The following is a 12,170-nucleotide window of genomic DNA, read 5'->3' as shown; positions in this document are numbered from 1 at the left end:
TCGCCTTGTGAACCGCTCTTTAGAACCAACGCATCGCTGCCACTGCTTGGAGAAACTTGGCGAATCCCCTTCAGAACCACCTCACTTCATAAGCGGTGCATCTCTCTTGGAATCGACGCTGTTCCGTGGAGAAAACTGATGCATTGCCCCAACTGCGCGCGGAACAACTGTCAAGTGGTGGATATCACATCCAATGAAGGACAAAAACACATTAAACAGATTGAAATAAGGCTGCACAAAAAAGCAAATCTAAGCTGGATAAAAAAGCAAGGACAAAATAAAGGATAGTGGCATTATCGGGGAAACCTATACATTCCAAGAGCCTAATAGATTTCAGATGAAGCGTGCTTCTAAAATCAAGGTTTATCTTGTGAAACCGAAGAATGAAGGAAGGTCAAGGAGCAGCATCAAAAACTATTTCTTCTCAGTGGGGCTAGTACATGAATAGTACAATCTTCACTGGTAGTGGCGCCACAAACGGTGAACTTAAAGAAATCAATGAGGTAGAACAGAAGAATACCCTCTTTTGGGCCAAAAGGTGCATGTGGAAATGGACAGACTGAAAAAAGCATATTCCTTATCTGCAACCATATTCTTCGCTGAGGTGTGCAGGTCCGCATCACACACTTTTTTCACATTGATCATCATAATCTTACGAACCTCAAAGATCACACACCATGTCCCTCTCTGCGCCTGGTGCTCTAGACCACCTCCAAAAATATCTAAGGAGGTTAAAAAAAAAACATGGTAGTATACCATGATACGCCAAACTCTCTATTAATCCCCAAGCAGATAAAAGTAGCCATATCAAGCTTTCTCACAATAAAAACACTAAGACGCATCTTCCGGCTCCTTGGATTCCCACACAAGGTTTAAGCTACCAACTCTTGTCTTTTCAAAATTGGACTACATTAATGGCCTGTATCACGGCTCAACTTCGTCAACTATGAGAAGACTACAAAGTATTCAGAACGCTGCAGCTAGACATCTCCTGCCTTGAGGGTGCCACACTACTTACTAGTTGCCAGAAGATCCTCCTTCAAGATGCTTTGTATCGCTTACAAACCTATATATGGCACATGACCACTCTTCATCCGAAAGAAAATCAACAAACACAACAAAGGAACCTACACTCAAGAATGGCTCACCGCCTCCTAATTTCTACACATAAGGAAGAAAACATGGGTGAACAGCTTTCTCTATTTATGCCGCCAAATCATGGACTACCTATTTTCAACTTCAAAAGTTTAGCAAGAGCTGGCTTTTACCCACATCACAACAATACTCAAAACTCAAGAATATACTGCAACAGTATACTCAGACATGACAAACTATACTTCTCACAATATGGAAAAGAGCTGTTGTTATACAAGTAAACATCATTGTACTTTGAACTATGCGTCCTGTTATGAGTAGATAAGTGTATATAATGGAAAAAATGTATATTGTACCACAAGAAACATGTATATCAGACCATGTCGAAATTGCTACTTCTATGTACTTACAAGTGCATATATACAGGATTATGCTTGCTACTAATAACTACGAGTGGCACATATATATTTATGTATATACAAGTTAATTACAGTTATTTGAAACCATAAAAACTATACCACAAGATAAACGTGGACAGCAAACCATGTAAATACTGCCACTTCAATGTACATATGTGTACTTATATAGGATTCAATCAAGCAAACAGAACTTTACCAAGCATTTATATATATCAAAATATAATATACATTTTGCAATTCAAAAGAAAAATAAATTCCTTCCCATCCCGCCTCTCTCATCCCAAACCTTTCTGACTACTATGAACTCCCAAACAGCTCAAACTTTCACGTTATCCTTTTCTAGCCATGCCACCAAAGTAAAAAGCACACACGACCACTATTTACAAAAACTATTTACTACTTTCCCTTTTCAATTCCATTCCTATTATTCTATTCCTTCTCCAAATCCCCCTTTTCAAATCCATTTCTATCCTATAGGAAGCTGGCTCTTTATATAGTATACCAAAAAGAGGTCCACTTCATATAGTATACCAAAAAGAGGTACACTGTGCAAAGGTGCAGTTTAGCGTTGGGTGCCCCGTTGAAGTCAATGGGGATCAGTCAGGTTAAAAAGAGACTGGGACTGGGGGATTGGGGCCTTCATTTCTGGAGGGTCAGGGGACCATGCTGGCACCATTGGCTCATTTCAACTCTTGCTTGAGGGCACGGGTGCAGTGTTACTTTCTGTGTCCGGTTTAGCTGCTGTCCGGAGTCCTTTAGGAGTGCTTGCAGGGAAGCAGCTCTGCTACTCCCCTGGAGGTCTTGGGTCTCTGTTGAAGGCAGGAATCCTCCCAGGCTTCTGGAGGCACAGCAGCTGCAGGACGAGACAGCTTTAGTGTCAGGAACAACAGACAGGCCAGCATGGGTTGGTTCTCCTCAGTCCTTGCTTCTCATTGGGTCGTCAGGAATCTGATTTCCTGGTGCAAGGGGCTCCCATAAATACCAGATTTGGGGGCATAAGTGTAGGGCAGGGGCAGCTCCTCCACGAAAAAGGCGAAGGAGCATCGCCCTACTGCTTTATAAGTAGTGCAGAGGAAAAATAAAATCATAATTTAATTTTTCCTTCCTAGAGGACGGGTAGGCCAGAGCAGGGGCCAGGGGAGGAGTGGTGAACGCACTTAAAGTGTGCAGGAATTTTTGGCCGGCCAAACATTTATTCACACTTTGCATGTTCCCCAACAGGCTGCATTACACAGCCTGGTGGGGAACATACACAGGCTCCCTGTCGGAGCGCCGAACCAGGGCGCTCAGACCAATCGTAACACTGCAATACAGCTCTGGGATTGGCTTAGGGGAACCAATCACAATGCAGCTTTGTCATTGGCTTTGGGACCCGGTGTTTCTTGCAAAGAGAGGCTGTGCCCGGTCCTAGGATGCTTGTTTCCAGTCCAGGGAAGACATGGCTTGACAGTTCGTGCTGGACTATTCCCATGAGGCACAGGGTCAAACTGATTTGCATATGGCCATGTCTGAACTGGGGTGGTGGAGCGAGCTTAAGAATGGTGATGGATTAAACCCAGATCAGTTGACTGGGGGTGAGTGTTTGATCTGCTCAAACGCTCTGTCCATCATCCCCTTTGGTATCGCTTTGTGCCTGGTATGCAACCTGCATGTAAATTTGCTCCAATTTTTTTTTTCTTCTCAGCCAATTTCCCCTCGCTACCGTTCCCTACCAGCTGCCACTGGTGTAGGGAATAGTCAATGGACTACTTACTCCTAGGGGTCACTAAGCCCCATATATAACCACTTCCTGTGGGAAGTAGGCCTAGCGCTGTCCCCAAGTTCCTAATTCTGTCATCACCAAGATGGCAGACTTTAAAATGTATCATCCACATCAGGTAGCCCACGTGGAACTAGCCTGAGAGTGGACAAGCATCTCTAACTACTAATTTTCCTATCCAGGCGCCAAATGGGTACTAATCAGAGGGGTTGGCATCCCCTCACCTCTGAAGGAAGCCAGATTTGCAGATCATCCTGTTGGAGGGGCTGTAAACACCTCCCGTCAGAGCAGGCTTTGTTCCATGGGCTCTCACCCCTGGAAGTCAGAAAAGTATCTGTGGTGGCTGGTTGGTCAAAGGATTCAGCCCGCACACTAGTAGTTGGCAGGCTTTCAGGGGGCACCTCTAAAGTGCCCTCTGGGTGCATTTATTAAATTAATCACTGGGATCCATGTGGGTTTATTATTAGAAGGTGTTTGATACCAAACACAATAGATTGCAGTGAAGCCATCATGTAGTTGGGGAACTCGGTTTTACCAGGGTCCAGCACATGTACTTAAAATGGCTTCCCTGATCACTTGTACTGGTACTAATTGACTGATGTAGTATAGTGCATCCCGCCTTAGGGAAGTAAGGCCTGCTGTAGGGTTGACTTACCTATACTGCATGTAGTGTCTGTAGGCATGGCACACAGGATATGTGCCCTGTCGTGTTTTCACTTTTATCTGCACCAAGGCATGCTACCTGCATTGGCAGTCTGTATGACTTAGATGAGGGGGGCCTTGGGGTAACATAATACATGCTGCAACCCTTAGGGACCCTAACTTTGCCTCCCTGCCCTAGGTACCAGGGATACCACGTACTCTGGACTTACAGGGGGTGCTAAAGGTATTGCCAATTGGGGAAATAATTGTACAATTTAGGGTAGGCGATCTGGCACTGGGGACCTGGATAGCTAGAACCCAGTGCACTTTGTCAACATTGCATTGAATGCCAGGCAAAAAAGGGGGGTTGACCATGTCAAAAAGGGTCACTTTCCTGCATAGCCCCTCTACAAACTCTACTAAACATGCATGAAATCAAGATCACAAACCTAACAACTAATGCACAAGGAAAAAAAACATTTTCTTTTTTACTAACTACTAATGTTGGGTTCCGGAACAGTGTGCTACTCGCCAAAAATGAGTCAATGTCTCACCAGGGGTCGTAAGCGTTATATAAATACATTTACAATTATTTAATCAAAACAAGACTGCACGGGACTCAGAGCCAGGTCGGGCAGGGTAGTACTGGGCTCGCCAGAGCTCAGTGAGAAGTGGGTTTTCACTCTGTATGGGTGCATTACAGTTTGGCCTGCCAAACCGTGTTCTCCACCTGTGTTGCACAGCCCGGTGGAGAGAGGCTGCTTATGCAGCGTTGTGATTGGCTGGGAGAATCTGGGAGCCTAGGTGCTTCTGGTGCTGTCATTGCAGAGTGAAAATGGAGGAGAGGGGGGAGGAGCTACGCCACGAACCAAGATGGCCGCGTAAGCTCCCGGCTCCGTTGCCCTCCGCCGGCGGCTCGTATATCCTGTTCACCATCCTTTACCTACGCCGGACTCCCGTGTGTATGAAGATCGCCTGATACCGTTGGTGCAATCCCGGTTTTTCTACCTGTTTGGGTGGCGGAGTTCTGTCGTGGTCTATTCTGGGCCTACTCCGGGGCTGCAGCCGGGACCTCGATTTTTGGCCCATCCGGGCTGCAATCGATCAACAGCGGCTGTGGGACCAGGGTTCCGTCCGGTTTCCCGAACTCGGTCTTTCGTAACTCTGCCTCGTAATCCAGTCTCCAGCTGGCGCTACAGATATGTAATCGTGACGGACGGCGATCATCCTGAGTTGCAGTCCGGGGACACCTGCCCGGAGACTCCGGTGGGGGAGACGGGGTCGAGGGGCTGTTCCCCGTGACCGGCGACGGTGTCGAGTTTGCTAATCAGAGAGCGCCCGCTGCTATCATCGGCTCGGTGTGTACCTAGAGCCTCGGAGGTGAGTCCGGGGCTCGAGTCCTGCTTCGTCTCTCAGCCTGGGAGATGGAGGGGACGGATGGCGCACCGTTGTTGAGATCCATAATGGCCGCCATTGGGGCGCTCCGTTTCCAATTCACCGCCACGTATAACCAACTCGCTGGAAAGCTGGAGAATATCTGTTCGCGACCGGACGACGCTGCTGCGACACGTGAACAGCATGCTATGGTACCGGTGGATGATTTGTCCCATCACTCTGAGGTTCCCGAACGACAGCCTGCTTTAACCCATTCGGATGCTTTTGGCCTCGTACATGCCGCACCCAAAACGGTGCTTAGCTTTCCCTGTATGACCCATGCCCGGCGAAACATCGTTGCTGGAGGTACTGATCGCCAAGCACAGTTCTTAGATGACCATTGGAAGGGTCTGCCTTTCACTTTCGTCTATCCCGGTTGGTTGTCACCTTTTGTGCCCGGCCTTTGTTCTGGTTTTGTTGACTCGAACTCCCACGGACGCTGCGACTACCTCAGGACTGCCGTGGTTCGGAGGGCATGGGGCTCGATACGGAATCGCACTGGCCAGGGCTGACTTCATCCGCATTCCGACTCCGATCCATTACCATCGCTTTGACCGAACCGGGAAGTTTTTCCTACTAGTAATTGTTGTCACTTGGGCGACACGCATTTCTATGAATAACCGAACTTGCCAGGGCTGATTTTGACTTCTGGGGTTGCTATTTTCAGGGCTTTATGCTGGGATTTTACCATGCATTTCACAGGGAGTCGGGTGGTCTTGGTTGATGACTTCCCCACTTGGACGCTCGATACTTGATTTTAATAGATTGACAATATGCTTTGGGGAGGTCGCAAATGGTGGAGGGTACAGGTGGCCGGGAGTGTGTTTGTTGTTCTCCTTCTCCTATTTCTCTTTTCCCTTCTTTGGGGCAATTCCTGGGCGACAGGCACGCTGTTAGTGGGGTAGGCTGTAGCCATTGCAGGTGTGCAGGGTGGGGGGGGGTTGTTATTTTAGTTTGTTTTGTTCTATGGTCCCTTTCTTCATTCTTCTCTCTGTCTTTTGGGAGGACTTTCTGCCTTTACAGTGGGGTTGGCTGTCTTCCTTTTTATCTCACTCCTTTCTCTGTTTGGCGTCTATAATTGCCTATGCCTCTCTGTCACCAGGGGGTGGGTTTCTGGGATGGTGCTCTACTATATCGCTTGCTGTTGTATTGCCTGTCGTTCTGGGTTCGCCTTGGCGACCGTATTGTTCTGATGGCTGTATGGTTCATACCCTGATTCCGGTTGACCTGCGGGGCACGTCCCCCCCCCCATCTCTTCTCCGTTTTTATTTTATGGTGTGACGCCATTGACATTGCAGCCGCCACCACTTCTACGTAACCTAAAAAACTGAAAACCTCGTATATCCTTCTGCTGTGGGGCGCCTACGATCACATGTGGTACTTATATTGCTGATCCTAACTGGTCGTGTTTATGTGCATGTCTCCTGGCTTCATTTGCTACGTTTGCGGCCGGCCCCTGTGGTTGTGGGCCTGCACATGTAATACTTTGCATACTTCAATAAAGGTTTTCAAAAAAAAAAAGAAAGAAAGAAAATGGAGGAGAGGCGTGCGGCGGTGATGGTAAGTTTATTTTTCTGCGCGGGACTCGGAGCCAAGTCGGGCGGGGCAGGACTGGGCTCGCCAGAGCTCAGTGAGAAGTGGGTTTTCACTCTGTACGGGTGCATTACAGTTTGGCCTGCCAAACCATCATGCACACTTAGCTTTCAGGGGGCACCTCTAAAGTGCCCTCTGGGTGCATTTATTAAATTAATCACCGGGATCAGTGTGGGTTTATTATTAGAAGGCGTTTGATACCAAACACAATAAATTTCAGGGAAGCCCTCATGTAGCTGGGGAACTCTGTTTTAGCAGGGTCCAGCACATGTACTTAAAATGGCTTCCCTGATCACTTGTACTGGTACTAATTGACTGATTTAGTATAGTGCATCCTGCCTTAGGGAAATAAGGCCTGCTGTAGGGTTGACTTACCTATACTGCATGCAGTGTCTGTAGGCATGGCACACAGGAATTGTACCTTGTCGTGTTTTCACTTTTATCTGCACCAAGGCATGCTACCTGCATTGGCTGTCTGTATGACTTAGATGAGGGGGCCCTTAGGGTAACGTAATACATGCTGCAACCCTGAAGGACCCTAACTTGCCTCCTTGCCCTGGGTACCAGGGATACCACATAATCTGGACTTACAGGGTGTGCTAAAGGTATTGCCAATTGGGGAAATTATTGTACAGTTTAGGGAGGAAGATCTGGCACTGGGGACCTGGATAGCTAAAACCCAGTGCACTTTCTGTCAACATTGTATCAAATGCCAGGCAAAAAAGGGGGGGGGGTGACCATGTCTAAAAGGGTCGCTTTCCTGCATAGCCCCTCTACAAACTCTACTAAACATGCATGAAATCAAGAGCACAAACCTAACAACTAATGCACAAGAAAAAAAAATCTTTTTTACTAACTACTAATCTTGGGTTCCGGAGCAGTGTGCTACTCGCCAAAAAAGAGTCAATGCCTCACCAGGGGTCGTAAGAGTTATATAAATACATTTACAATTATTTAAAAAAACAAGAACAAGATGACTGGTCTTGGGTATGGTGCACAATATAGCAGTTAACAAGTATAACAAGACGCTATTATCATTTTATTTTTCTGCGCGGGACTTGGAGCTAGGTCGGGCGGGGCAGGACTCGGCCCGCCAGAGCTCAGTGAGAAGTGGGTTTTCACTCTGTACGGGTGCATCACAGTTTGGCCTGCCAAACAGTCATGCACACTTAGCATGTTCTCCACCGGTGTTGCACAGCCCGGTGGAGAACATGCCCAGGCTCTCAGGCAGTGCCTGAGCGGCCAAACAGGCCGCTCAGACCAATCATGGGGCTGCTCATGCAACGTTGTGATTGGCTGGGAGAATCTGGGAGCCTAGGTGCTTCTGGTGCTGCCATTGCAGAGTGAAAATGGAGGAGAGGCATGCGGCGGTGATGGTAAGTTTATTTTTCATCCCCCTCCCTTCCCATCAGCACTACCCCCTTTCCGAAGCAGCCGCCACTGCGTGATAGTATCTAGAGAGAAGGGCAACATTCGGCCTCCTTCTGCAAGCACATGTTGAGAGATTAGCATTAAATCTAGTTTTACTCCATACACATTTTCGACATGCTCACTGATTCTCAAACGCTCTGTTTGCCATGCAAGCCAGGAGGGAAGAGGTTTAAAGTGTCCATGTGTAGCTGGCCACCGGAAGACAGGCGGTTAATAAGACATGCACACTTTAAACTGAAAGTGCCATGAGCTACGCCCCTGTCCTGATGCTCCGTTAAGGACGGAGCGAAGAAAAATAAAATGGTAATAAATTAACTTCATTACCATTTTATTTTTCTCTCTGGGGCATTTCAGTGGGGTGACGCTCCCCCGCTCAGAGGAGCCGCCTCTGCATATATTGCAAAACATTCTTCACCTAGGCCCTGCCAGAAAAAATAGTTGGACAGGCTCCAGACACCAAGACGAGAGTACCAAGGCCTCTTTTGTACTTAGGTAAGACTGTGCAACTAATTTATCAAATACGTTTTCCTAGTGGATCTAAGCTTCCTCAGATACCTGCTTTCTCTATAGGTTGAGAGATGGGAAAAAATATAAACCCTTGTTTATGGCACAAAAAGCGTTCTCTGGTCCTAGCCTCCATAACATAAAGGCCTGGTGTATTGTCCAACCTGATCTCTTAACACAGTGACCAAGCCATAGCTGTTGATGATTGAAACAAATATTTCTACCTAGTTGGTACATGCTTCTTCATTCAGAAGGCACAACTTTACAAGTGATTTGACTCTTCAGGTAAAGTGTCCTAAAATCTTCAGGAATGCTAAACAGATATTTCTTTATGACTTTCTCAGTTGACAAAAGGCTTATGATTCACAGAAAGCGGGGGTACACCCGAGCCATGGCTTTCCTATAACTCAGCAACTAAAATAAACACACGGTTACAAATTCTACTAGACACAAACTTTCTAACATGAGAGTAGACAAAATAAAAAGGTATCCAGATAATTCATTCTTTGCTACATACTGACAATAACAAACATATCCTCATCAAATATAAGACTTGATTTATAAAGTTCCTATGCAGAAAATTACATTTGTGATCTGCTGTTCTAACATATGGAACAGATTTCCAGCAAGTTAGGGATACAAAATGATCCATGAAGTTTTCTAACGAGTAAAATTTGCATATGCAGAAATTCACCAGCATTTATGACCTTATTTCTCTTCACTGTCGACAATATTTTCCTCGAGCTCTTCCCCAGCATTTCCTTTTTCCCACCCAGGAATAGTAAATGCTACTATCTTTGGCAGCAGTGTATTTAAGTGATTCCGGAAGTGGCAAACTACTTTCAACATACATTTAAATACCCACAAACATAAAAGCTTGTGGGAGTTCACTTTCTGATGGAGTGTGCTTCACCTACAAAAGCCAACAAATCACACCTCAGTTTTACCCTTGCATATCTGGAAGAGTACCATTTAGTCGGCAAAAATTTCTGTAAATCAGTACCTATGTGGCTACATTTAATGCTAAATCTGTGAAAGGCACCGGATTTATGCTTCAATTGTGGAGCCAAATTTTGCAGCAAGCATTACTAAATCATGTAACGGATACAAAAAGTGATGGATATTGGAATGCCTGAATTCCTATTCCTGGCATGTGAGCTCTAACTAGGGTGAAAACGGTCCCGGTTCAGGGAGGACCTGGCCTGGCTGTTCAGGCGAGACTGCGTCCATTGGAGCTGGGTCGAGATTGAGTTGCACATGGCTGGGTCCAAACTGAGGTGGCATGGTGTGCAAAATAACAATGGACTGGGGTGAAGCCTGAGATTAATTCAAGCATTCCATTCATCACTTTTTGTAAACCTTACTAAATCATGTGTCAAGAAAAGTCAAATTATGTGACTTAACGTGGCACATCCTGTGACAACATTATTTCACTATTTTGTCATTTTAATACACAATATTATTTGGATACAAACTTCACCTCTCTAGTACCAGTTTAACACCTGAATACAGCAAACAGTAAAGGAAAAAGTAATTGGTGAAAAAGCTCCGTCCCAGCTAGCATCATGCATGATGGTTTATTTTACTATTTTTTATCTGGTGGAGCTTGATCAGTTTTTGATGAAACAGGCTAAATATGCAACAGGTGGTAGATTGTTTCAAGCGCAATAAATCCATAATTGTGTCCAAAATGGCACAGCTGCAGAATCATAGAATTCCAGCGGTCTTGCATATATAACATAATCTAAATTCAGGGCAATGTCCAATTAATGCGGATGCAGGGAGGGGGCAATAGTCTTTACTAACTTGCTTTCCCAAACCACACACCAGCTTGACTACGGAACTGAATGTGATAGTATACGACCAACCAACAAAAATTGATATAACCAATGAAAAAACTGTTTTACAGTTCAACATTTTCTTGCTGCACATTATCACTTTGTTCTAGGCCATGTATAGCATGATGAGTGTTTTCTCACTTTCTTGATAGTTTTTGAAAAACTAGAGCCCTTTAAACTTGACACAAGCAAGCAGAGCTGTAGCATAAATTCTAAGCACTATCTTAAATGTGGTCTGCAACAGTATACAGAGTGGCTGCTGCGCAAGACGATCAACTATTCAGGTATGTTTATTGCAGCAAAAGTACAAGAAATCTTTGTAATATAAATTATTTTACAGTAAATAGTGATAATCTGTCCCACGTATTATTATAGAATCTTAATATCTGACGTGGAACATCACATCATGGAATTCAGTTTGCACCATGTTTATCGGCCATCTTGAATGTTCCTTCACCAAGAAACTAAGTTGGAGAGAGAGCACATTATAAATGTAGCTAATCAGTCTTCTTACGGACTATAATCCGAAATTACAGACTATTTCTCCTGATCTCTAAATTTAAGCAAAGCAGAGCACACAGTCAAGATCATGATCAATTTTGTAGAAGTTCCACATTTAAAAAGTTGCACTTCAGCTGTAAATTTAAACGTGATGCACTTGTTGAGAATGGCCATTCAAATATAGTCCTCTCTGTAAGACAGGGGAAAGTGCTTATGGTACTCATACGGAGGCTTTTTCTAACTGGCCAGTCTAAATTAGAGTGTACCTTGATTCAAATGGCATCTGGTATAATGTGTTATGCTCTTTCTTTTTCAGGCCAACAAACAAACCGGCTGGGTCAAATACCTATTATTTTAGGCAAATGTAGGTCCTGAGAGACGATCGCTTGGGTGATGCTGCTACTTGGGGCTGCAATGCTAAGTTAGCAACAACATGGTTTATGCTTTGTGCTTCCAAAATGCCTTTTACTAAAGACATTTTGGAAGAGTTATAAGCCCTGTCCTCTCTGAACCCAATATCATCTTTCTAATGCTAGTGGGTTTGTTATCAAGGAGTTCTGGTGATAAACAGAATGATCCATTAATCCACGCAGGACGATGGTTGATAGCATACACTTATTGATGTTATATATTCAAGAGTCAGATACTTAACAAAACTCTGACTACTTAACTATCTGAAAATGAAGCACCTCTGGATTGGCTGATCCCTAAAGGATGTTTACTCGTGTCATCCTTTAAAGTAACTTATTAGAGCATACTTTGTGTTGCACTGACATTACGCAGAACCATATAACTGTTACTTTCTATTTGAACATGCTGGAAGACCGACTGATTTTCAAACACAGTTACCAACATGGAAAATACTAATTACATTTGAATGAAATTTTGAATGAAATTTTATTTGTAACGCGCAGCTATGCCCAGTGGGCGTCAAGGCGCCTACACCAAAATATA

This window comes from Lissotriton helveticus, chromosome 4_1 (assembly GCF_964261635.1).
Source record: "Lissotriton helveticus chromosome 4_1, aLisHel1.1, whole genome shotgun sequence".
Taxonomy (NCBI): Eukaryota; Metazoa; Chordata; class Amphibia; order Caudata; family Salamandridae; genus Lissotriton; species Lissotriton helveticus.
The sequence above is the reverse complement of the archived record's forward strand: the minus strand, read 5'-3'. Positions refer to the sequence as shown.